Raw genomic sequence first — 25,730 nt, forward strand, 5'->3', positions numbered from 1 at the left:
TTTGGACCCTTTACTAGAGTACATGGAAAGACAATCAATGTGTCTTGATATCCTTCTTTTACTAATCAACCAAGTCACTTAATCTTAGACAGTTGGCAAAGTGAGTCCATTGGCTGCCCAGAATAATCTGTGCTAAATCATTAACATCCAGTCAGGAGGGATGGCGTTCATATGTTTATAGAGTGCTGTTCTGTGTACAGATCGTAATAGTGTTCTGTAGAACCTGCTGATTTTCTGTAATATTCATCTCTGCAAGAGTGGAATGTGTGAAACTGACTTGGTTTGACATGAGGAAGAAAATATGATGAATGCAATTTTTTGCCTCTGCTACAAAAATTGATCTCTCGGTTAGAAAGCCCTGCATTGTAGAATTCAGTGTAAGCATAAAGCACATGAGAAATACTGTGCTTTTATGTGGAAAAATAAAAGTGACCGAAAATATCTATGGGAGACTTTCTCCCCTGGGGCTTCTTGCGTGGAGAGGTGTGGCTCTAAGAGCATTTTCTTGACATTTTCATGGAGGAAGAGGCAGACACCACAGACTGCCCTTTTGTTATTTAACAGAGCCTGATTTAGGGGCTTGTAGAACAGGGGACAGTGTTTTACAACAGCTTTAAACAAGATCATTTTAAACCACTGAGAACAAGAAACAGGCAATGAAACCCATCAATCTGACAATTAGTTATATTGATCAAAAATGTTCCTGGCGTTGATGTAAGATTCAGCTAGAATTAAAGACACGGCAACAGATATCAGAGGCTGATGGCCATGTTGTGTATCTCCATGCCAGATGCTGGGCTCTGACAGCAACATTTAGTATTGGGTTTTAGTGCACAGACTGAAAATACACCCATGGAGGAAAGCAAATAAAATCTCTAATTTTATGTTTTTTTTCTTTGGAAGAAGTGAACTCAGACAGCCTATTGTTTAACACAGCACATTAAGGTCTAAATATATTTGGTAGCAGATGGTGGAATAGACATTAGAAATGCTGAACACAAGGCATCTCAGAAAATTGGTGTCCTGGAAATGTCACTGCTGTGATTTTGGTTATAACTGTACAGTTCAAAGTAGGTTGCAATTTAAGGACTAAAATGAACAAGGGTCACAGTGTTATGTAAGACTATATACCTTTATACTTCTGAGTATGACATCTAACTCATAGGAAAACCCATTTTAATAAGTAATTTTTGACTCAGACTAAATCATTCATGACATTTCTAGCTTTATGTTTACCTTGCTGTCTACTATGTGATTTTGTTTAATTTAGAGGGCAGGGCAGAGACCATGACTAATGTTATGGATCATAACCATGGGCAAACTTAAATTCTGTCTCTAAAATGTGCATGCTTCAGCAAGTGCAGACCCAGCTGAAGAGTCATTCAGACATTTTACAGCCATGTTAAACTTAAAACTAAGATGCACATTTCTGGAAGAAACTTCTCCACAGTTCAGGTCTAGGATAACAACTCACAAGTTGCATCGGAGGAAATTTTGAATTCAAAATAAAGTATGATTACTATTTCAATTAAAACTATAACTATTAGAAGTATTTAATAGCGTGATATATGTCATTTAAGAAAAATTGAATATGTCATTTACATAAGTGACATATGACATCAGTGCAAATTTTCAGTGAATACTGTAGCTATTGAAATGTCATGCTGTTAAGGCCCGTTCACACCAAGGATGATATCTATAAAAATAATGATAAAGATATAGTTCTAAAAATCATTCTCCGTATAAAAGAATAGCAGAGTCCACACCACAGCTATAACGATAGAGGCACAGAGAAATTATATCATAACTAGGGCTGTGCGATATGGGGAAAATATCTAATTGCGATTTTTTTGACAGATATTGCGATTGCGATTTGATTTGCGATTTTAAATTTGCAAAGTCAAGCTTCAGCTCAATATTGTCAATTACCCTGCTGAAAATAAAGCATAAATTTTTACAGTTTCCATTAAACCATTACAAAATTTCTTTTTGTTTTTGGCATTATCCCAATAGGAATTACTGTTGTTCTATTGGTTGCCATCTACCATATTACCTCCCACCAACAGAATCCATCAAATAGACACCAATATAGTTTACATTAAAACCAATACAATTCCCATTATAACCCTGAAATCCATTCAATGTCAATTGTGTTGGGGGGGGGGGGGGGTCCTATATTTTTATTTATTTATTTATTTTTAGCAGACAAGATTATAATGGTATAACTACTTTTACAGAATTAACCTAATTACTGAATTTCACTGGAAAGATTTTTTTTTGTTTATTTTTTTTTTTGTAAATAAAGAACTGTATTTCTTTAGTCAATTATTAAAGTATTACATATGTTACATTTTATTTGGGATTTTAAGAAAAAGTGGAAAATGTGCTGAATGTTTCATTTCATTTAAGTGAAATTAGCAAGTTAGACTGCATCTACATTCGTTTTAAACGCGGAGCCAGGCGCTAGTCGACGCAGATTGCGCGTGTGCGTCAAGCCTCATCCATACTGCCAGATGCGCTCGTGGAGCCGCGCGCAAATATAACCGTGCGTTACGAAACAGGCTGCGTGAGTGCGGCAAGTGTAAACGGCTCGTCCGTGACGCAGCATTCGTGCAGCGTGGGGCAGAGAGGAGCGAGTATGAGAAGCATTCAGAGACATAGATTGTGTGTGCGGTCTTCTGAATTGGGAATAGGGAACATGCAATAAGGGATGCTCTTGATATGCATTGTGACCGAGTGGCAACCTCCCGCTCTCTCTCGTGGAGCCAACAAGGAAGTGACTTAAACTGCAATTCATCGACTGGCCGCTTGAGGCTGGCTGCAAAAGAAAGTCAATCCCATAGACTCCCCATGTTAAAATGCCCAACTTTACAGCAGAAAAAAACATATTTACAGCCTGGTGCAAAAAAATGATTTTGTTCTATATAGCAAATTTTGCCCTTCATGACAACTGTGAGGGGGTAATTTTTTTTTATAACTCATCCGTTTAAATTATATTAAGCCTTAAAGGTCTGCATAATTAAGGGCGTGGCCATTTGAGTGACAGGTTGCCGCTGCTGACAATGCCGTCTCGCTAGGTGGGTGTGGCTTCAGCAACCAGCTCCCACCTTTTTGCCCATTTTCGATTATCCAGGAGAGTCGTGCGGTGATGCGCAGCCCGCTCTGCACACTTTGAGCTTCAAAAACGCTCTTCAGGAGTCTATGGGTGACGTCACGGATACTACGTCCATGTTTTTATACAGTCTATGATTGTGACGCAGCTTTTGCAAGTTACCTTTTTTGTTCGTTGTCTGTCGTTTCGAAGCTTAAGTTACATAACGTTTTTCTTTAGTTTTAATTTGCCTAACTATTGATCTGACCCTGTAGACGCCGTAATCTTACTCTGTCTCTCTCCTGCTGTCTGGTTTTTTTTTTTTTTTATGGTAGGCCTTTACGCAGTTGGCTAGAGCAGAGCTGATTGGGGAGAACGGAGGTGCGCTCACTCTATTGGTTAGTAAGACTGTCATTCAAGGCTGGCAGTCATGCATATGTTCTGGAACAGAGTAATATCGCATCCACATCGCAGGCTTTTGCGATTTGCAAATCGTAACGTCTCAACTCGCGATTTCGATTAATCGCACAGCCCTAATCATAACTATTTTTTTTTCCAGATAATGAAAGAGGGCAAACATTGACAGCCAATCAGAATCCATCCTGCTGTCACGAGCTGGAGAATTTGAAGCAAGGCTGAGTGTGCACTGAGAATAAACAGACAATATCGTCCGCTGGTGTGGACGCTAATATTGTTATCTTTATAGTTATTGTTCTTGGTGTGAATGGGGCTTTACTCACAAAAAGCTATAATATGAACTCAGATGACTCGAAATGCTGTGTATAAGTCATATTGACTACTTATATGATGCTTTTTTGTCATTTTTAAAGCTCAATAGGTACAGTCACTATGAGATGAAATTACAGAAAATAATATAGTACATTTGTATAAAGGCATTTTTATAAAATTAAAAAAATTGCAAATGTCTTGCAGTATTTAAAGATGCAGGTACTGTATGCACTGAGGCTTTTCATATTTCTGAAATTATACATTACAACTGCTATGTTCTATCTCTGAAGAGAGAAAAGATTTCCATCGTGCAACTGTACTTAACTGTACTTACTAACTTTGAACTAATTTCATGAAGTGTTTCAAGAGATTTGACAAATATGGAAAATCTAAAGAAAAAAAAAATCCTTAATTAATCTCTGAGGATTCATATTTAATGGGAATTTGGGGTAAATATCCCTTAATCCAAGACTTCATTCATCATTCTAATACAAATTTAGATATTTTAAGATAATATTCTCTCATCCCCTCTATTGTATGTAATCAACATTTTCAAACTTCCAAAAGTACACTAAGGCATCATAAAAATAATCAATTGAGCAGCTTTATTTAACTGTACTGAAGAAACAAGATCAATTTATATAATTTAAAATATTTATATTAGGATTTTGTTCACAAGAACACTGATCAACACACATACATAGAGCACATTGAATATGGTAAACAGAAGCATAAGCATGCATAACATGCAAAAATAAACCTCATTGGTTTTGACGAAACTAAAGTCATCGGAACCAAATGAGGGTGAGAAAATAATGACAGAATTTTCATTTTTTGGTGAACTATGTCTTTAAGGGTCAACTTTTTTTTATTGTTATTATTATTGTTACTCACCCTCAGGTGAAAACTGCATTTATTCCACTTTTTACTTCCTGATTTATCAATCAGGAAGTGGATGCAAATAAACAAGTTGTTTGGTCTTTTGGTAAGTCGTTAAGGAAAGCACTGATGAGATTTGAATATGACCTTTAACTAACAAGCTTGACAGAAGAAAAATGCTTCATACATATGTGTCCACTAAACACTTGATTAATGCGTCACATCTGTTACATGTTAATGGCATGTAGCTAATTACCTTAGGGTGCATTCATCATCATGTCCTCATGTTTTTAATATGGATGAACTTTACACACTGCCTGCCCTGGATGAATAAACGCTGCCTTTCGGCCTTGATAATTTAGCATGCTGTACAAAAATAGTTCCCTACCGATACTTCACTCGGAAAATTCCTTTTTCTCTGAATACTGAAGCCTTTTCAATAACGCAGAGTAACTGCATGGCCATTGGTTCGTGCAGTGAATACAAAAACAAACCATTGGCTCGGCAGTGGAGCCTATGGCAACAAAGCCCGCAAGAATGGGCGGGGCATCTGGCTATATAAGTGGGCATTTTACCATAGGATCCTCAGATTTCTTCTCCTTCAGCGATGACTGCAAGAGCTTCGCTTTACAAGACTCGAAGCCTTCATGGTGAACAAGCCTCGCAGTGGATCAAGACCCCTTCCTGCTCGGCTGACTTCGCTGCTCTTCTGCCCTCAGCGTCTGCAGCAGCTGTGGTCTTCATTTCCTCTGCTCTTATAGGAATCCAGTGATTCCTATAAGAGCAAATTTCTGAGCAAATTTCCGGCGTTGTTTCAAATGCCGCACCGCTACTGTTGCTTGTGCAGAGCTCGACAACATACAGTATTGAGCCATAAAATTACATGATTTACAGCTCAGATAAAGGTTTTCACAAAAAAAACAACAAAAAACCTTATACCTTATACAACAGCATTTTAGACCATTTTTATGAAATGGGATAAATCAAGCATATAAATTATTGTAAATTTAAAATGTATAAATATTACTGTCTTAATTGTTTAGATTTTTAGAAGGCACATTAACTTCTTTCTCATTTACAACTCTATGTGTTTGCTGCATAAAAACATGAGATGATATTTGCATTGATCTGACCATAAACAGCAAGAAAGGCTTGTTGGAAATGCAAATTGTTTTCTGCCAAAAGGTGGCGCTTTAGGAGCGCTGAAATATTGTGATTTCCCCGGTAATGGCTGTACACAAAGCACCTCCATGCTCATAAATGCTGCTTTATCAGGAATTATAGGTGAAATTAAATAAAAACGTCATGTTTCTGAAGACAGTTGGTTACCTTCAGATGTATTCAAATAAAGACATCCGCGCCGCGTTTTGACTTGAAACGTGCAGCACTCATATTTTTTTTCGAAGACATTGCTTTTTGAAGTTAATCCAGCTGTATCGCGACCCTTGTCTTTCCATCCCCGACTGTAAGACCTCTTGAAATTATAATTAAGACATTTCTTATACTCTTTAATATATTTAAATCTTTTTATGACCTTAAGTTTGATACTACTCACTTATTAAGTTATTAAGGAGACGCGGGAGATCTGCATTAGATAGCCCGTCGGGCAGAGAGGTGATAAATTTTGGTAGCCCGGCTGGAAAACACAATTGCCCTGGGACGTTGGGCTAGCGATTTTGCGAGCCCTGATATGCAAAACATGCCCGAGGACAAAGGGTCATAAACTTTCCCTCCAAAGCTACCATTCCTCATTGGCTTACTCAAGTCCTGAGGGTGTGACATTGTCAGATCACTGATCACCAGATCAGAGAAGTTTTTGAGATGCAGAAACTCCAGGGCAAGATGCAGAGCTAAGAGTGCTCAAGAACCCAACCTAAGCTTGTGCCTGGCTTTCAGCCTAGTCTTTCCACTTCAAGATCCTCTGACTCAAACTGGTTCTTTTTCATCAACCAACTTCAGCAAAGATCAGCTTAAGTCTTCAGATTGCATCAGGACTCCCTTTCAGACAGACAAGATGTGCAAGTATCAAACTCAGTCTTATTAATTGATACAATAAGTATAATTTGCACCTTTTTACAAAGGTGTGTTTGAACTAAGAAACTTATGTTTCCTTCAGGCTGTAGATCTGCTGAATATCAAATTGTACCGTAGCTTCATGTTTTTATTTCTGGGGAGCGCTGTGCGATGGCAAACCGGCTTTCGGCCATTGGTTGAAAGAGGAGAGTTGGCTTCACATCAACTGCCTGGAAATGCTGGCAGTATATTTAGGCCTTTGCACCTTTCTGCCAGACCTAAAGGGACACCATGTGCAAGTCTCTCATCAAACGCCTCTTCATTCTGGTAGAGCACCTCCTGGAATGGGCTCAGCTAAACTTGCGTTCGCTAAGAGCAGCACATGTGCCAGGCAGGAGGAGTGGATGCTCCACCCACATACGGTTCAGAGAATCTGGGAGATCTTCGGCTAGGCAGAGGTCGACCTCTTCGCCTCAGAAGGCAAATCTGCCCAATTTACTTTTCGAAGGACAGGGATGCATTTGCCCATGACTGGCTCAACCTCCACGTTTATGCTTCGTCCCCTGATGCTAAAAACTGCTCTGCTACTGGCATTAGCATTTGTAAAGCATATGGGACATCTGCAGGCGCTCTCTGTGAACCCCAACTGTCTTGAATTCAGGCCCAATGACTCCAAGGTCGTCCTGAAGCCGGGGCATGTATGTACTTAAAGTGGGACTGTGCTATATAGCTGCATTGCTGTCCATGCTATATAGCTGCACGACTCAGTCGTCGCTTCAGTCGAAGTAGCCTGAGGATATTATGGCGAAGTGCTTATATAGCCAGATGCCCCACCCATTGTGGCGAGCTCTGGCAGGCTTTGTCACCATAGGCTCGTGAACCTCCGCTGTCGAGCCATTGTTTCATTTTTTTATTCACTGCACGAACCAATGGCCGTGCAGTTACACTGCGATATTGAAAAGGCTTCTGTATTCAGAGAAAAATGAGTTTTCCCATAGCATCTTAGGAGATGCAGTACCCGTTCCCATATCTCAGGGAACCGAGGTTACATTAGTAACCAAGTACATTTTTATAAATAGATCACATTTACATTTATGCACTTAGCAGACGCTTTTATCCAAAGCAACTTACAGTGCATTCAGGCTAACATGTGTTCCCCTGGGAATCAAACCCACAACCTTTGCGCTGCTAACGCAATGCTCTACCACTGAGCCACAAGAACATCAAGTTTCTTTATCCATGAAAAAAAATAATAAAAAAAGACAAAAACCTTCCTAAAACACTGGCCAGGAAGTTGTCAGGGGGGCTCCAGCCTCATATCATCATTCGTTTCATGCTGTTTCCCATACTCTGTAGCAAGAGAGCAAGAGAGGTCTTGCTTGACCCTTGAGGCTAGAAGACACCCTCCTATATAGGAAACAGGCAGAAGCTGTTCGAGACATGGTTGTTAGGATACAGCATAGGTACACAGTCCTAATGAGCTCATCTGAGGCTTGTTATAGTGCTTTTCCACTGCTGCTCTCCAAGAAGCAGACATATCTACAGTTTCCCTAATGGTTGAATGAGTGCTGGTCAGAACTGGAACACTGGAATAATGTAGGTTTGACACACATTGATGTTATCTAACAAACACAGCATTGGTCTGTGTGTTAATTTAATTCAGATTATGCCTCCTTCGTTCTATTAAACCTTTGATTACTTGAGGGTGGTGCAGACACTGTGGCCTTTGGGATAAATTGATTTTTTCATCATGAAATGCCAAAGTAGTAATTGTAGACCAAAGCATAAAAATTAAATCACAAAACCTTGAAAGTTAATTTTCAATTATGTCCAAATATAATTGAATAAAAATAAATATAATAATTGAATAAAAATAAACATTGAGCTCTGAATTGAGTTTTTGTGTCACTATAAACCGCAAATGTTTCTTTAAATATGATTTCTTAAAGATTAAAGTAATTTATAGGATTTATCAAATTGTGTAGCATATATCAAATTGAGCCTAATTGAGTTAATCAGGGCTATAACCACTATAATTAATAGACACATACAACATGTAACTTAAAATTACTTTATCAGCCGCATCATTTAAATATCTTTTCATGTTAGTGTGTTAGAGAAAAATCTGTGTTTTAAATTGATGGTGCCCTGCTAATGTATTTTTATATATATTTTTTTTTCAATGCATGATAATATTACTGCACAATAACCATTATCATAATCTCATGCTTCCAACAGCCTGTTTAATGAAAAGACATTTATTTTAACCTCTATGTCAAGGTTTCTGGACTGAATCTGGCAAAGCACTATATTTTCTGTGCTAGTAACTTAAACCAGCTAGTACATACAGGGGGAACGGTGTGGTCAGTGTTTTTTATTTTATTTTTTCTCAGAAGCACTCTGCTGCCCATACAGTATTTATATTGAAGTTTTTAAACTCAGAAATGAAGAAAATTGTTTACTGATTTGTATTTTTCAGCATTACAGTGCATGTTTATCTAGCTTGCATGCTTTTTAAAGATAAACTGACAACATGAAGTTTAGAAGGTCAGTTGTACAGTTATAGAAATGCAGTTTAGTATGTGACTTAGCAGGGTTGTTAACAGAGAGATTAAGTAGAAATTGAAATATTATGTAAAATCACTGAGCCAACCTATATACATCAATTTTATCAGTAGTCAGCTGATCTTTAATGTATTAAATCAGGTAGCTTTTAAGGTAACAATACTACTTTTTTAGTACTTTTAACAGCGTAGTTTATTTGGGGAAAATATGTGTTTTTTAAAGTATTATTAAAACCCTTGAATAGGTGTACAGTTAAGAATTGATGGTGCCTCACTGATGTATTTATTTATTTAAATGCATGTGAATATCATGGCACGGTGCTCATTATTATAATATTATACTTCCAACAGCTTGTTAAATGAAAAATCCATTTACATTAACCTTCTGTGTTGAGGTTGCTGGGGTGTATCTGGCAATTTCTGAACCATTTAAGAAAACAATTCACCTCAAGATCCCATGAAATCAGAGAACTGGAGAGTCATTATGTCTCAGTGTAACGTGCAGGGTCAGCAGCAGAGGTGACTTCTTTTATATTGAATGAAACTGACTGGTTGCGGTTAAATGTCAAGAGATTTCCACCTTTTCACACAGGTCATTGTGCTCCATTGTAGATTCAGGTGCATCTCCTTGTTCAACAGTAGAGTGAGAGAGAGATTTGGAATATGTCTATAGGATGAATTCATCCAGCAGCTTGAATGCAGCCATACTTCTTGCACAGATGCCAATAGGTATGATCTGATGTCAGAGGTGCAGGTGGTTTTTCAAGTTTAATTTCAGTACCAATAGGCTGAAAGGAGCCATTGTCAATATCCATTTCTATTGTAGTGTGTCTCATCATATATTGCTAGTAAGGTTGCAGTATATTTTATCTTTTTCTTGAAATGTAAGACCTCTCACGTTTTCTAATTTTCTTGTTTTTGAAGTCTGTATCCATATGTTTCTTTTTTGCACACAGACTTTTGGAGTGAATTCATGTATCTTTGTACAGAATTTTTTTATATAGCTCTGTGTGTTTGTGTGTTTGAGGTACAAAGTGTATCAGCAAAACGCAGGAAAACCCATCACTCCTGATCCCTCATCAAGGTTTACCTAGTACCTGCAGATTTATCTGCGTGTCTTGAATTGAACAGTGAATTTTGCAAAGCCTTGTCATTTCAATGGGAAAGACTGTCAGTCAAGAGCCTTGGAAATTGAATGGACTGGTAACTTAATCCACCATTGGACATACAGGGAAAATAGTGCTGTCAGTTGTTTTTCAGAAATTCTACACTTACCATACACAATTTATAAGGATGGTTTTATACTCAAAGATTAAGAAAATTGCTTATTGATTTTGATTTTGTAGTACTTATAGCCCCCATTCATATCTAGCTTTATGGAAAATTTAAATTGAGATTGAAGTCATTTTGTTATGGTGTAAATAGCTTTCTTTTGTCAGAAAAACACAAAATGTGAAGTCTAGCAGAATGCTTATGCTGCTCTTTTCCATATAAAGATGGTGAACGGGGTCTGTCAAGCTTGTAATCATTATTGTCACATTATTCCATTATTATCCTGTTATACTAATCTAAATGTCTGCTGCTTTAATAACTAGCACCTGGTTATTAATTAAAAACATTTAAAACCAGATACAACGGAACCAAATAAACTCAAATTATGCGTCTTAAAACATGCAATGACAGAAAATCTGTGGCAATATCAGGGTAAAAGAAAAAGAAGTTGTTGCGTATTGTGACATATATCCGAGAGTAACGGATTATCAAAAAATAGAAAGAAATGTAGGGTGAAGACTTGGTTCTGTACACCAGTTGTTGATTGGGTGTTGACTGTAGGCAGTTCCTCTTCAGGAACTCGAGCTGCGTCGGAGACGCTTTGGGGAACGCCTCCATCGTGACATCTCTGAATCATGTGTGTAATCAGTCCAATGGATGGGCGAGACGTCATAGGCGGGTGACGTCAGAGACCAGGAAGCATAAAAGCACGAGCGGCGAAGCAGGTATCCAGCCTTCTGTCTTCAGCAAGCACTCTGTGTGTGTGTACTGTTCAACATTTACGTTTGTGAGTCTTATTTAGTGTTGTTTGTCATCCCAAAAAGTATGTCAAAAGCACCCTCCAAGACCAAACACAAAACGAGCGAAGGCAAGCAGCGTTTCAGACTGTGTGTTCCTCCCTGTCCGTGCTACATCTCAGACGAGGTTACACACAGTTTGTGCGTTTTTTGCCTGGGGGTGGAGCATGCAGAGTTGGCTCTTGAGGGGGCCGACTGCCCGCATTGCGAGCGGCTTGCCCTGCATGTTCTCCGCTCCCGGAAGGCTCTCTTCACCGAGGGGGCCTTCACTAGCATTCCTCGTGGCGCTGGTCCCACTTCCGCCGAGGCGGAGTGGCAATCTCGCTTGTGGGTTTCGCAGTTGGATTTGGCAGAGGGAATGGAGACGGGTGAGTCCCTATCTTCTTCCTCACCTGCCAGATCCAGCGCCCGCTCTCAGGGATCGGAAGCGCACTCCGGCGCTACTTCTCCCTGGGGAGCGGGAGAGACAAATCAGGGGTCCTCCTGAGTTCGGTGATATCCTCAGATCTCACGGAACTCAGGAGGACCGCTGATTTGTCTCTCCGCACTACCAAGGAGACCGCTCATGCTATTGGGCGGTCTATGGCAGGAATGGTGGCAGCAGAGAGACATTTGTGGCTCACCCTGTCCGACATGAGAGAAAAGGACAGGGTCTGTCTCATGGATGCCCTGCTTGTGTCCTTGGGCCTGTTCGGCGACGCTGGTAATTCTGTCGTCGATAGATACCAGGAGGCTCGTAAGCAGGCGGCAGCGTTCCAGCGGTTCCTCCCACATCGCTCTCTAAATCTGGAGGCTGCTGGGCGGGGGCAGCCTCCACCGAGTACCAGCTCCTCATACAGGGAGCCACAGAAACAGAGCGTCGCCTCACGTGCTCCCCCAGCTAGGCGGAGCCGTGGGTCCAGACGACGCTCTGGGTCGGGGGTTTCTAAGTCTAAGCCGGATCTGCGGACTGTACTTAAGGCTAAGAGGTCCTCGGCCAATAAGCCCTGACGCCACTGGCCTGGGGCTTATGAGGGCAGTCCCCTTTGTGGTGCAGCGGGTCACACCGCATTACACGGTGTCCGTCTCACCTCAGTGCCATCAGGAGATTGGTCTGCCAACCCTGCCGGAGTTACAGGGCGCAGCAGTCTCCTGCGAGCACCACTCTCAGTTACCGCCCAGAAACGTAGCAGTGCTGAGAGGCTTGCCACCTCCGCGGAGGTCTCTAGAACAATTAGTTCGGCCGTCTCCTGCCGGTCCGCCGTTACAGGGCACCGGTCTAGCTGATCTGATTACACCAGAGGTCAGTCTCGAGAGACTGATTCCCTTAGTAGACCATTTAGCAGCGTGGAAACTACTGCCAAATGTGTCTCAATGGGTACTGCACCCTGTAGAAAAAGGCTACAGAATCCAGTTTGGTTCTCCTCCGCCTCGGTTCAACGGGATTACTCCCACCCTGGTGGGCCTCGAGCAGGCTCTGGTTATGAAACAGGAAGTGCTCACTCTCCTGAGGAAGGAGGCCATCGAGGTTGTCCCCCTTCTCATGACAGAGGGTCCGGGTTCTACAGCCGGTATTACGGCCTTGACATGCGAGCCACTCCAGGCTCTTCTGTTCTCTCGCCATAGCTGTGCAGTTTCCCACACTAGGCAGAGATTTGTAAGTCTGGCGGCGTGGACATTCTCGTTCCCCAACGCGTCTCCAACACAGCTCGAATTCCTGAAGAGGAACATATGTAACCGTGGTTCCTCGAAGGAACGAGACGCTGCATCTCAGTGCCACACTTCCGGCATCTCTGGCCGGCGCTTGCTTCATCCTTTGAGGCTGGATACCGGCTTCACCGCTCGTGCTTTTATGCTTCCTGGTCTCTGACGCCACCCGCCTATGACGTCTCGCCCATCCATTGGACTGATTACACACATGATGGAGGGTTGCGTCCCATATTAGATCTGCGTCTGTTGAACCGCTCAGTCAAGCGGCTGAAGTTCAGGATGCTCACTCTCAAACAGGTCGTGTCTCAGATCAGGTCCGAGGACTGGTTTGTCACGATAGATCTAAAAGTCGCATACTTCCATATCTCCATCCTTCCCAATCACAGGAAGTTCCTGATGTTCGCTTTTGGGGGCAAAGCGTACCAATATCGGGTTCTTCCCTTTGGCCTTGCACTCTCACCCGGCACTTTCACGAAGTGTGTGGATGCAGCTCTGGCTCCTTTGCGACTCCAGGGCATCCGCATACTAAACTATATCGATGATTGGTTGATTTTAGCTCAGTCAGAGCAGGAGGCGGTTCGGCATCGAGATGTCGTTCTCACCCATATGAAAGAGCTGGGGTTAAGAATAAACGCCAAGAAAAGTGTGCTTTCTCCATTACCGAGGACCACTTATCTGGGCGTGGTGTGGGATTAGACCACGATGCAGGCACGTATGTCACCTGCTCGGATCGAGTAAATCCTCACCGCAGTCACGAGAGTGAGAGAAGGTCGGTCACTCACTGTCAAGCAGTTTCAAAAATTGCTGGGTCTGATGGCAGCTGCATCCAACGTGATACCTATTGGCCTGCTGTACATGAGACCCCTACAGTGGTGGCTCAAGACCAAGGGGGTCTCCCCGAGGGGAAACCCACTTCGCAAGATCAAGGTCACGCGGCGCTGCCTACGTGCCTTGGCCATGTGGAGGAAACCTTGGTTCTTGTCTCAGGGCCCGGTGCTGGGAGCTCCTTGTCGCCGCGTGATGCTAGCGATGGATGCATCCCTCACTGGCTGGGGTGCGGTCAGGAGTGGCCACCCTGCCCGCGGTCTGTGGAGTGGTCGCCATCTGACATGGCACATAAACTGCCTGGAGATGCTGGCCGTGCTTCGCGCACTAAAACATTTTCGCCCAGACCTAAGAGGTCACCATGTGTTGGTGCGCATCGACAACACAGCGGTGGTCTATTACATCAACCACCAAGGAGGTCTGCGCTCACGCCGTTTGTACAAACTAGCGTACCAGATCCTTGTGTGGTCCCAGGACGAACTTCTCTCGCTGAGAGCAGTTCACATTCCTGGGCATCTCAATATTCAATGCTACTGGTAGCCCCATTCTGGCCGGGCCGAGTATGGTTCTCAGACCTGATTTCCCTCCTCGACGGCTCTCCATGGGAGATTCCCGTCAGGAGGGATCTCCTCTCACAGTCAGAGGGCACTATAGTCCATCCCTGCCCGGAGCTGTGGAAGTTATGGGTGTGGCCTCTGAGGGGGCACAACTCGTAGCTTCTGGTCTCTCAACCGAGGTTGTTGAGACCATCTTCCAATCCAGAGCTCCCTAAACGAGGAAACTGTACGCCTTGAAGTGGAAGTTCTTCACTTCTTGGTGCGGAGACCGCCAGCTCGACCCAGTTAACTGCCCGATTGGTACAGTGCTGGAGATCCTGGAGGCCCGATTCTCCGTAGGGTTGACCCACTCCACCTCGAAGGTCTACGTGGTGGCCATTGCGGCCTACCACGCCCCTCTCGGTGGCCAGTCAGTGGGCAGACACCCCCTGGTTACACGTTTCCTCCGCAGTGCGCTGAGGCTGAGGCCTCCGGTACGTTCTCGTGTCCCCACGTGGGACCTGGCTGTGGTGTTAGAAGCTCTCTGTAATCCTCCATTCGAGCCAATTGAGGAGATTTCTGATCGCCTTCTTACTATATCTTACTAATCTGTTTTCTTGCTAGCGATATCTTCTCTCAAGAGAGTTGGGGACCTACAGGCCCTTTCCTTGGCCCCGTCCTACATTGATTTTGCGCCCGGTCTGGCCAAAGCTTTTCTTTACCCTCGAGTGGGGTAAGTCCCCAAGGTCCCCTCCTCTACACCACGACCTGTTGTACTCCAGGCCTTCAGTCCTCCTCCCTTTAGGGAGCCAGACCAGCAGAAGCTTAATCGTATGTAGAGCTGCCCTGTGGAGAAGGGCGGACCAGTTGTTTGTTTGCTGTGGTCCCCCTAAGAGAGGTCTTCCAACTACTAAACAGACCCTCAGTCAGTGGATATTAGATGCCATTGCCTTGGCTTATGAGTCCTCTGGCCTCCCCTCCCCCTTGGGGGTCAAGGCTCACTCCACCAGAGGTGTTGCGGCCTCCAAGGCCTTCCTAGCAGATGTCTCTATGCGGGACATCTGCGATGCTGCGGGTTGGTCCACGCCCTTGACCTTTGTGAGGTTTTACGGCCTTGACATGCTAGCCACTCCAGGCTCTTCTGTTCTCTCGCCATAGCTGTGCAGTTTCCCACACTAGGCAGAGATTTGTAAGTCTGGCAGCGTGGGCATTCTTGTTCCCCAAAGTGTCTCCAACGCAGCTCGAGTTCCTGAAGAGGAACATATGTAACCGTGGTTCCTCGAAGGAACGAGACGCTGCATCGCAGTGCCACACTTCCGGCATCTCTGGCCGGCGCTTGCTTCATCCTTTGAGGCTGGATACCGGCTCGCTGCTCTGATGTCACCCGCCTATGACATCTCGCCCATCCATTGGACTGATTACACACATGATTCAGAGACGTCATGCTGGAGGAGTTCCCCAAAGCGTCTCCGACGCAGCGTCTCGTTCCTTTCATTCTGTATATTCAGACTTTCATTCCATATATATTCAGACTTTCATTCTATATATTCAGACTTTCATTCTATATATATTCAGACTTTCATTCTATATATATTCAGACTTTCATTCTATATATATTCAGACTTTCATTCTATATATTCAGACTTTCATTCTATATATATTCAGACTTTCATTCTATAAATATTCAGACTTTCATTCTATATATATTCAGACTTTCATTCTATATATTCAGACTTTCATTCTATATATATTCAGACTTTCATTCTATATATTCAGACTTTCATTCTATATATTCAGACTTTCATTCCAATATATTCAGACTTCATATTATAAAATATAATTATTTCCTGAACGGCTTTGCCATAATATACACATATACATATATATATATATATATATATATATATATATATATATATATATATATATATATATATATATATATATATATATATATATATATACACACACACACACACACACATACATATATATATATATATATATATATATATATATATATATATATATATATATATATATATAAATAGTAAAATAAAAAAAAATATTACAATGGTTTTAATATGGTACCAATGTTGGTATCAACAACTGTGTAATTTTACAGGTATTTGTATTCAGATTGTACAAAACAAAGGACATATAATTTCTTAACATATACATTGAGACTATGACTAGTGAATCTGGGGTAGACTCAGTGCAGATTACTAGATATCACTAATACAGAACCTGACAATGTCAACACTGATATAACTTAAGGCACACTGAAATGGCCAGAGTCAAGGTTAATCTGTTTGGCGACCTTCTATATAAGGATACCTTCTTGATGAGGTAAAATGTTGTGTGTCGGACAAGGTGACATATACTACGGATCAATTTTTACTATTATGGGGAAATACATAAAATACATTGCTGCAGTTTTCATATGAAATGACAACTATTAGTGCTGAGGAAACTGAGAAAAACTCTTATTGAGATTATCAAGATTAAGGGAAGATTTTTAGTTTATAACTTTGTATAATAATAGAAAAAGTAAACTCTGACAATACTCAACACAAAGCTATCATATGGATTCAGAAGACCTGGAAATAGCATGCAAGTCATATGAAAAAGAGCAGCCTAAGGGTGACCAGATGATAGTGTGAACTATTCTCGTATACATATGTTGTTGTGAACCTTTAAGGGCATCCTGTAGCTTTACTAATGGAGCATAGCACTACCAACAACAAGGCCATGACTTTGACTCCCAGATCACAGAATGAACCTTAAATGCTCTGTAAGTGGCTTAAATGCATCAGAAAATGCTGTGCTCTCCTCTGATGTTGAATTTCAGACCTAAAATTAGATTTGAATCCAGGTAGGGATAGGTTTAGGGGGCCAGACCTAGATAAAAATGCATTTCTGTTGGTTGATTTAAAAGTCGATAGAAAATTATTTGGAGACAGGTTCAACTTTTTAACCTTATTAAAGCCTTATCTGTATTGCAAAAAATAAAACTAACCTGGAAACTGCAGCAATTTTTAATGGCAAAATATTTCAGGTTTTGCAAAAACATGTATGTGGTCATATTTTCCCATGATAATTTGTTGGAAAAAGCACAATAGTCTGAGATTAGTTTACAGGATTCACAGCAAGTTTCACTTTACTGATCCATCTTTTGCTGACAACTTCCAACCTAACAGTAATAGTTTTTTCTGGCTGTTAGAGCGAAAATTAAACACAGTCTGCAGAGATCGGTGGAGTGTTAGTTGAGTTGTTATATTATAGGATGGTTGTGATTCCCAGAATGTCAATCTAAACCTAATTTACAATCGAAGATTAGTTGTTTATGCTGCCCTTCAGTATTTCTCATCTGGGTCTGAACATTTTAGTGCACCTCCTGTGAAACAGGGATTGTCAGTAAATTGCCTGCCTGAATATATTTGTGCTAAATTACCTGGCTAGGTTTTAAAGGGAAAATCGCCTCTTTGGTTAAACATATAAAGTGTGATTCTTGATGGTACTTCATTACTTTAAGTTCATGTAAGACCAGCTTGCTCTGGCTTTTTGAATTCAGGCTATATAAAAGTAATTAATCAGGCTTCCTGAGGATGTGTTGTGTGAAACAACCACCAAAAAAGCCAGCAAACTCTCATTGATACCACTTATGTTCAAAACGGCTTTAGTCGTGCAGAAAAAATACACCTCAAAGAGGGACTCTTCTCTTCTCTTCTCTTCTCTTCTCTTCTCTTCTCTTCTCTTCTCTTCTCTTCTCTTCTCTTCTCTTCTCTCTCTTCTCTTCTCTTCTCTTCTCTTCTCTTCTCTTCTCTTCTCTTCTCTTCTCTTCTGGACCACATAGCAGAATTGCAACATTTGTACAAAGCAATTAAATAGTACCTAACTTTCAATAAATATTAGTAAAAAAAAAGACCTTAATGGTAATCCACCCACTCATTGTTTTATAATCCTAATAAAACATAATCAGTCTCTCCACACTAGCAGTTCCAGATTTCTCACTATTATGACGATATAGTCGGGGAAAGTCCCACCCATTTGTGACGCTCTCTGCCCTATTAGGATATACACAGCCCTGAGTGAGAAACAGCAGTCCGAGATTACTGTTTTCTTGCTGTAGCTGTTGGAGGTACAATGTCAGCGTCAAAGAGCCATTAAAAGTGTCGTGTGTTGGGATGCACCAATGAACATTGTAGTCTCCATGGAAAGCTGAGGACACAGTGGTTAAATTTCATTGTCGAAGGAAATGTCCCAGAAAAAAAAAAAAAGGAAAAGTCCTTTACATTTGTGTTAATATTTTACGCCGAACTGCCTCACAAACGAGGGTCAGTTCAGCACTGGAGTTGTGGAAAGATTGCTTCTGAAAGAGGGATCGATACCAGCGCTTTGTGCGCAAACGTCCAGACTCCAGACAAAGTAAGCATCACACCTCATATTTTGTTTTACAAAAGCTAGTGCTGGGCGGTTTGAACAAAGATTTATATCAAGGTTTTTTTTTTTCTAAATTATGCCGGTTTCCTGGTTTATGACGATTTTTTTTTTTTTTCATGCATAATCAGGTGTACAATGCATTTTCTGCTGGTTGATATTCCAAGACGTGCTTTTAGCCCGACAGCACTTGCATAAAATGGTTGTTTGGTCGACAACAACAGACCAGGCTCCTCTTTTTGGCACTAGTTCTTCTGTGTCATGTTCTACTAGTTCTGCAGCATCTTCCCTGTAACGCCTGTTTCACACATACTCCATCTGCAGTGCATATGCAGTTCCGCAGCACGTACTCATTGTGCTTTCACACAACAGACTTGCAGATCTGCGTCTGTTTAGTCCACAAACACAACATTTGTTCACTGTATTGATTTCATATCATGTTAAAAAATAAAAAGAAATAAATAAATAAAAAATTATATATATATTTTTTTTTTTCAGCATTGTGAGTCTTTTATCACAGAACAGTAACAATCTTTCATAGTTATAGACATTAGTTTAAACTGAATAAATATAAACAACGCATTATTTATGAATTTTACTTCTAGGTTTGTAATAATAAGCTGCTCAAGCAAGCAGCAAAGATTTAAACACAATAATTAGCCTACTTTTCTTGTTAAAATATTTAAAATTAAAACACCACAGACAGAAACAGTCTCGTGCCTTTTGCATTTAAATCTTTATCACAAGCAATCCCACGGGTCTTAATGAACTTTGTTTTTCTGCCTCCATAAAAGTGAATATATATATTGTTTTCCCTTGTTTATCTAAAAGTGCACTTTTTCTTGTTTTAAACCTAGCCAAAAACCCATGTGTTGCATGTGAAACAGCTTTAATTAGTATACGTTTATTGTGAAATTACTGCATTTCCATGTCAATCCATGTTAATTTTTCCCGTGAACAATGCGCTTTCACTTTAATTCAGCGCCTGCAGCACAGCAAAAATAGACTCGGTACGTAAACGATCACTGCACTGCTCCACGCAACCGCGTGAACGCTGGAATCCGTTAACATGGGGGCGTAAAAAAACAAAACGCAACGCATATGCACTGCAGACGAAGTATGTGTGAAACAGGCGTTATAACGTAACACCAGAGCACTACTGTGTTTACCCTCACCACGCCTCGCAGTCGCTGCTTAGAAGTGCAACATTGTTAAGGGTCCGTCTGAAACAGTGTCCCGCAGCCGCGGCGCAGCATAACGTTCTGAACGTTGAGTAATTAAATACATCGGTATGACGGTATATTAAAAATTAATATCGTAACTAAAATATACACAGATTATCTAAAAAAACTATAAAACCCCTCAGCACTAACAAAAGCTTCTTGGCTCTCTGTATGGCTAATGTTGCTAAAGCTAACATTGTCTCTGCCTGTTTTCACTAATGCTGCCTGCACGTGCTACCAGAATGATCGTAAATAGGAATGTGGTAGTTAAAAATTGCATTTGGAAGCAATGTGAGGATCAGTAACACGGTCACCACCAGTTAAACTGTAACACCGGTATGCTCACGAGCATGAGCTCTTGAAGCTCCACACTCATCTGAAAAGGGAGGCGGGAGCACCAGCTCATTTTCATAAAGGGGACAAACACGAAAAACTAAAAGTTTAGCGGTGAGTGTAGTAGTTGGGGATGAGAATGTTTTATCGCCGTTGCGAATGAACAACGCGGTTGTTTTGTTTGTTAAGATGATCGAACTGGCGAACTTCTTAGTGGAGAATGGTGTAGAGATTGGTGGTATTTTTACCTTTCTATGCCTTCAAAGAGAGTAACACTATCTAATGTGCCGCCATTTATTAAGAACGAGGTTCTATTTGGTATGCTCTCTAGGTATGGAAAACTGGTCTCTTCAATAAAGATGATTCCAATCGGAAGCAAGTCTTCTTTGTTGAAACGTGGTTTCTTTCAGACGTTATGTCTGTATGATACTGAAAGATAACATGGAGGAACTTGATTTGACTCTTAATTTTCATCGTGATGAATTTAATTATGTGGTTTATGCCACAACAAATACAATGAAGTGTTTTGGCTGCGGTGAAAATAGACACCTTATTTGTAGTTGTCCAAAAAGAGTGGAAAATGCAAATGCATCAATTGTTGCTTCAGAAAATGTAGCCAAAATGCAGAATGATATCACTGCAGTTGTTGAGGAGAAAATTTCTCCAAGATCAGAACGAACACCAGGTGAATCAGATTAATCATAAGGTGGCAACAGTGAAGATGAGGCTATGGTAAATCCAGAAGATGGAAGTTCTGTGTTGGAAGATAAAGGAAGGTTTTTTTTTTTTTTTTAATCCCCCAAGAAAGAAAGTTGTTGGAATGCCATGCTGATAAACAAGCAAAAAGAACAGATGGTATTAATTTGAGCCAGAGTGACACAGAGAGCGATAATGTCACTGATGGGAAACAGGTGAGGTTCAATAATGAGTTCCTAGCCAGGGGTTTATGGGAAATGAAGTCCAGGGTGTACTGTGTCATGTGAAAGTCTGTGTGGTGAACAAACGGATGTGCAGTGACCAGATCATGACAACATCCTTTGTGTTTTTTGTTTTGTTTCTTTTGGTCTTTTATCCTTAATGGGGGAAATAAATCTTACTTCCTTGAATGTTAATGGAGTAAGAGATTTTAAGAAAAGAGCTCAAGCATTTGAATTAATGAAACATAAGAAAAATTATGTATTGTTTATACAAGAGACTCATAGCGATGTATCTAATGCTGTAGTTTAGGCTAAAGAATTTGATGGTAAGTGATTTTAAGCCTTGAGTGGTGGAGTTGCTGTGTTATTTTCAAAGAAATTTACTCCATATTCCTTTAATGCAGAAGAAATAATTAAAGGAAGGGTGTTGAAATTTACAGCTGTATTTGAAAATAATTCTTTAGTTTTTATCTGTGTATATGCTCCAACTATGGCAATTGAAAAAAAAAATTTTTTTTTGAACACTTTGGATGATGTTTTAAATGATTGTAACAATGGTGATAACTTAATGCTCGGAGGAGATTTTAATTGCACTGAAAATGTTATGGACTGGAATCACGTTAAACCACACATGCAATCAAGGAAGAGGTTAATTCAAATAATAAAGTCTCATAGCATTACTGATATATGGAGGAATTTCCATGGTTTACAGAAACAGTACACTTCGGCTCATGCTCATGATAATCAGATATTGTTGGCAAGGCTTGATCGTTTTATGGTTTTAAGCATCATGTAAGTATGTTTAGAGAATGTTCAATACTTCCGGCATGTTTTTCTGATCACAGTTTGATAAAATGTGTTGTGGCAAAAAAAATATGGAAAATCAAAAAGCGCCTATTGGGATTTTATTAACAATTTACTGTGTGATTCTCTTTTTAGAGACATTTTTAAAGAGTTTTGGAAATGCTAAAGGTATGAAATCTTCTTTTTCAACATTACAGCAGTGGTGGGATTTTGTCAAGGTACAAATAAAACAATTGTGTCTGCAATATACTCACAATGCCAGAAGAGAAATTAATAGCTCAATGAGTGTGTTACAAGAAGATTTAATAAAGTTAGAAGAGTTATCAGAGTCCACAAAAGATGCAACCTATATGGAGAACATAAACAGAAAATAGTTTATTAGCTGATATGCTAGGTTTGACAACCAGAGGGGCTATAATTAGATCCCATTTTCAAAATGCAGAATTAATGGATGCTCCTTCAAAATTCTTTTTCAGTAAAAAAATAAAAATGTATTCATGGCTTGCGGTCTAAGAGGGGGTATTTTTTGACTAACCCCTTAGATATTAGAAAAGGATCTGCACAGTTTTACAAAGATTTGTACAAAAGTGAAATTTCAGGAGAACAAGATGGTAATTTTGATTTTTTTTTTTTTTTTTGAAAATTTACCACAGATAACTAAAGATGCTAATGAGAAAATTAGTAAAGCCTTGAGCTTAAGTGAACTTGAAGCCTTTAAAAAATGTCAAATGGAAGAACACCAGGTATTGATGGTTTCACTATTGAATTTTATAAATCTTTTTGGGTGGAAGTGGGTCCAGAATTAGTATCTGTTCTTAATGAAAATCTGGTAAATGGACAATTGCCCACAAGCTGCCGAAGAGCAATCATTACCTTATTGCCAAAAAAATAAAAAATAAAAGGAGATTTAAATGAAATAAAAAATTGGAGACCAGTGAGTTTATTATGCAATGATTATAAAATACTGTCTAAAGCCTTAGCAATTATACTTGTTGAAGTCCTTGAATCTATTATTCATCCAGATCAGTCATTTTGTGTGCCAGGAAGAAGATTTGATAATGTCTCTTTTATAAGAGACATTTTAGACTGTGGAAAACTTTTTGATTTAGATTTCGGGCTGATTTTAATTGATCAGATGGCTTTTGGCAGAATCGAATATATGTATTCATGGAGTGTTTTAAATGCTTTTGGATTTAATTCTGATTTCATTTCATACATTGACAATATATTAAAGATTAATGGTGACTTATGCTCTCAGTTTAGGGTGTATGGGGTGTCAGACAGGGATGTGCGCTGTCAGGCATGTTACCTTAGCCATAGAACCCCTGTTAAATAAATTAAGAAATGATGTGCGTGGATTATGTTTACCAAATTGTGTTTATACATTAAAGCTATCAGCGTATGCTGATGATGTCATCATTATAATCAGTGAATCCAATGATGTCAATGTGATTTTAACCATTTTGGATGATTTTAAAACTCTTTCTTCTGCTAAGGTATACTGGAAAAAAATGAAGCCATTTTAGTTTAAATATTGTTAAATGGTGTACCAAGGCTTCCTGATGGTCTAAAATGGACCAGGGATGGTTTTAAATATCTAAGTGTCTTTTTAGGAAATGAAAAAGTTTGTAAAAAAAATAATTTTGGAGGCACTGTTGAAAAATTAAAAGGGCGACTGGATAAGTGAACATTTTTACTTCCTAAAATGTCTTATAAAGGATGTATTCTGATCATTAATAATCTAGTAGCCTCTGCACTTTGGCACCACTTAGCCTGTATAGATCCTCCAGCTGATGATCTAATGAAAATTCAGTCAATTTTAATAGATTTTTTTTTTCTGGGACAGATTATACTGGGGCCAAAAAGTGTTTTGTGTTTGCCAAAAGATGAAGGAGGACTTGGATTGGTACACTTGCAGAGCAGAATGGCTGTGTTTAGTCTGCAATATGTTCAAAGACTTTTAAGGTGCTCTGCATGGTCAGGTTGGACCAGGGCAGCTTGTGCAATTTCTTTGATGCATTGAAGGCCTAAGACTAGACAAAGCCTTATTTTAGTTGGACCTTCAAAGATTAAAACTGTGTGATTCTCCAGTTATTATCATAAATTGTTCAAAGTCTGGTCTTTATTTAAGACAAACAGGGAAATTAATACTTACCTCTTTTGGTTATTACAAGAGTGAGTGAGATGTCTTTTGCCAAACCGGAAAGAACTTTGCGTAATGTCCACCTGACAACAATCGGTCATCTACATCAAATAGCAGGAACTGCTTTTAAAAATGTGACCGCAATTACTGAGGGGTCAGAAATTAAATCATACAGCATAGTGGCAAAAGCACTTGAAAAATGGAGATCAGCCCTTACTGGTGAAAAAAAAAAAAAAAAAAAAAAACTGAATTGTTGGATCAGTACTCGAAATGTTCTATAAATTTTTGATTGTAAAGACCCTTTTCCAAACTTGAGTATAACCCCCTTTTTGGGTGAGTGCAATGGTATGCTGTTGGATTGTAAAGAATTGATGATTGTGGGTTCAAATTCTGTATTTGGCAAAGATTTGTATAAGAGTTGTGTTAACAAGAAATCTTTGAATAATAAGTGTGATACACCATGGCGAATCTTGATATCAATGAAAAACCAGAATGGAGAGCTTTGTGCAAGTCACCATTGGTCAAAAAAATAAAAATAAATAAATAAACCCGGGATTTACAGTGGAGAGTGTTGCATGGTGCCATCGCAGTTAATGCATTTGTCTCTTTGATCAATTCTGACATTACTGAAATTTTTTTGTCTTTTTTGTTTGCATAAAGAGACTATTTTTCATGAGTTCATGCATTGTGAGAGGTTAAAGCCTGTATTTGATATCTTGAAGAAGATTTTTTATTCTTTTGATGTGACTTTTTCAATTAAAATATTTATTTTGTGGTTATAGATATGTGAAAAAAAGTCGGAAGAAGTCTGAATTGTTGAACTTCTTGTTAGGTCAAGCAAAAATAATGATTTATGCTACAAGAAAAGAAAAAAAAATTGAACAAAATGTTTGCAGTAGTTTAGAAGCTGTTTTTGTAACATTTGTAAAATCTAGGATTTTGATCGATTATCATTACTATAGATTAATGCATGATCTTGTATCTTTTGAAGTAACTTGGTGTTTAAGTGGGATTCTTTGTGAAATTGTTGAAAAAGAGTTGTATTTTTCTTTTTAATCTCAATATTTAATTAGTGTTTGGTAATTTGTTGTATTGGTTTTTGGCATAAACTGTAATAAAAGGGGTTTTGAAAATCAAAAATCTCTCCTTGTCTTTCGGCTTATTCCCTTTATCAGGGGTCATCACAGCAGAGTGATCCACACAACTGATTTGGCACGGATTTATTGATGAGGAACTGCTTGTTTTAAATTTGTTTAAAGTTTTTTGGGGGATGAGGCGGTAGTGGTATTAGTGCTCTGGCCATAGAGGCCGAGGCAGGGGCTGGGGCCGAGGCCTCGGAGGCTGCTCTGTCATGGCCTCTCGAGCCTCCTGATCCAATGATATGCAATCATGTGATCATGGGTTTGATCAAAGAGAATGCACATGCTCACGAAATGTATATGCACTGTAAATCACGATTTTGCATGATTTCTGTG

General features: G+C 39.8%; 1 protein-coding gene across 1 annotated transcript in view; it reads left to right on the forward strand.

Moving 5' to 3' along the window:
• The window catches only part of LOC109105188 (D(2)-like dopamine receptor), a 120,122-nt gene that overhangs the window by 1,070 nt on the left and 93,322 nt on the right, over positions 1–25,730 (forward strand). The window lies entirely within an intron of this gene.

This window comes from Cyprinus carpio, chromosome B5 (assembly GCF_018340385.1).
Source record: "Cyprinus carpio isolate SPL01 chromosome B5, ASM1834038v1, whole genome shotgun sequence".
Lineage (NCBI taxonomy): Eukaryota > Metazoa > Chordata > Actinopteri > Cypriniformes > Cyprinidae > Cyprinus > Cyprinus carpio.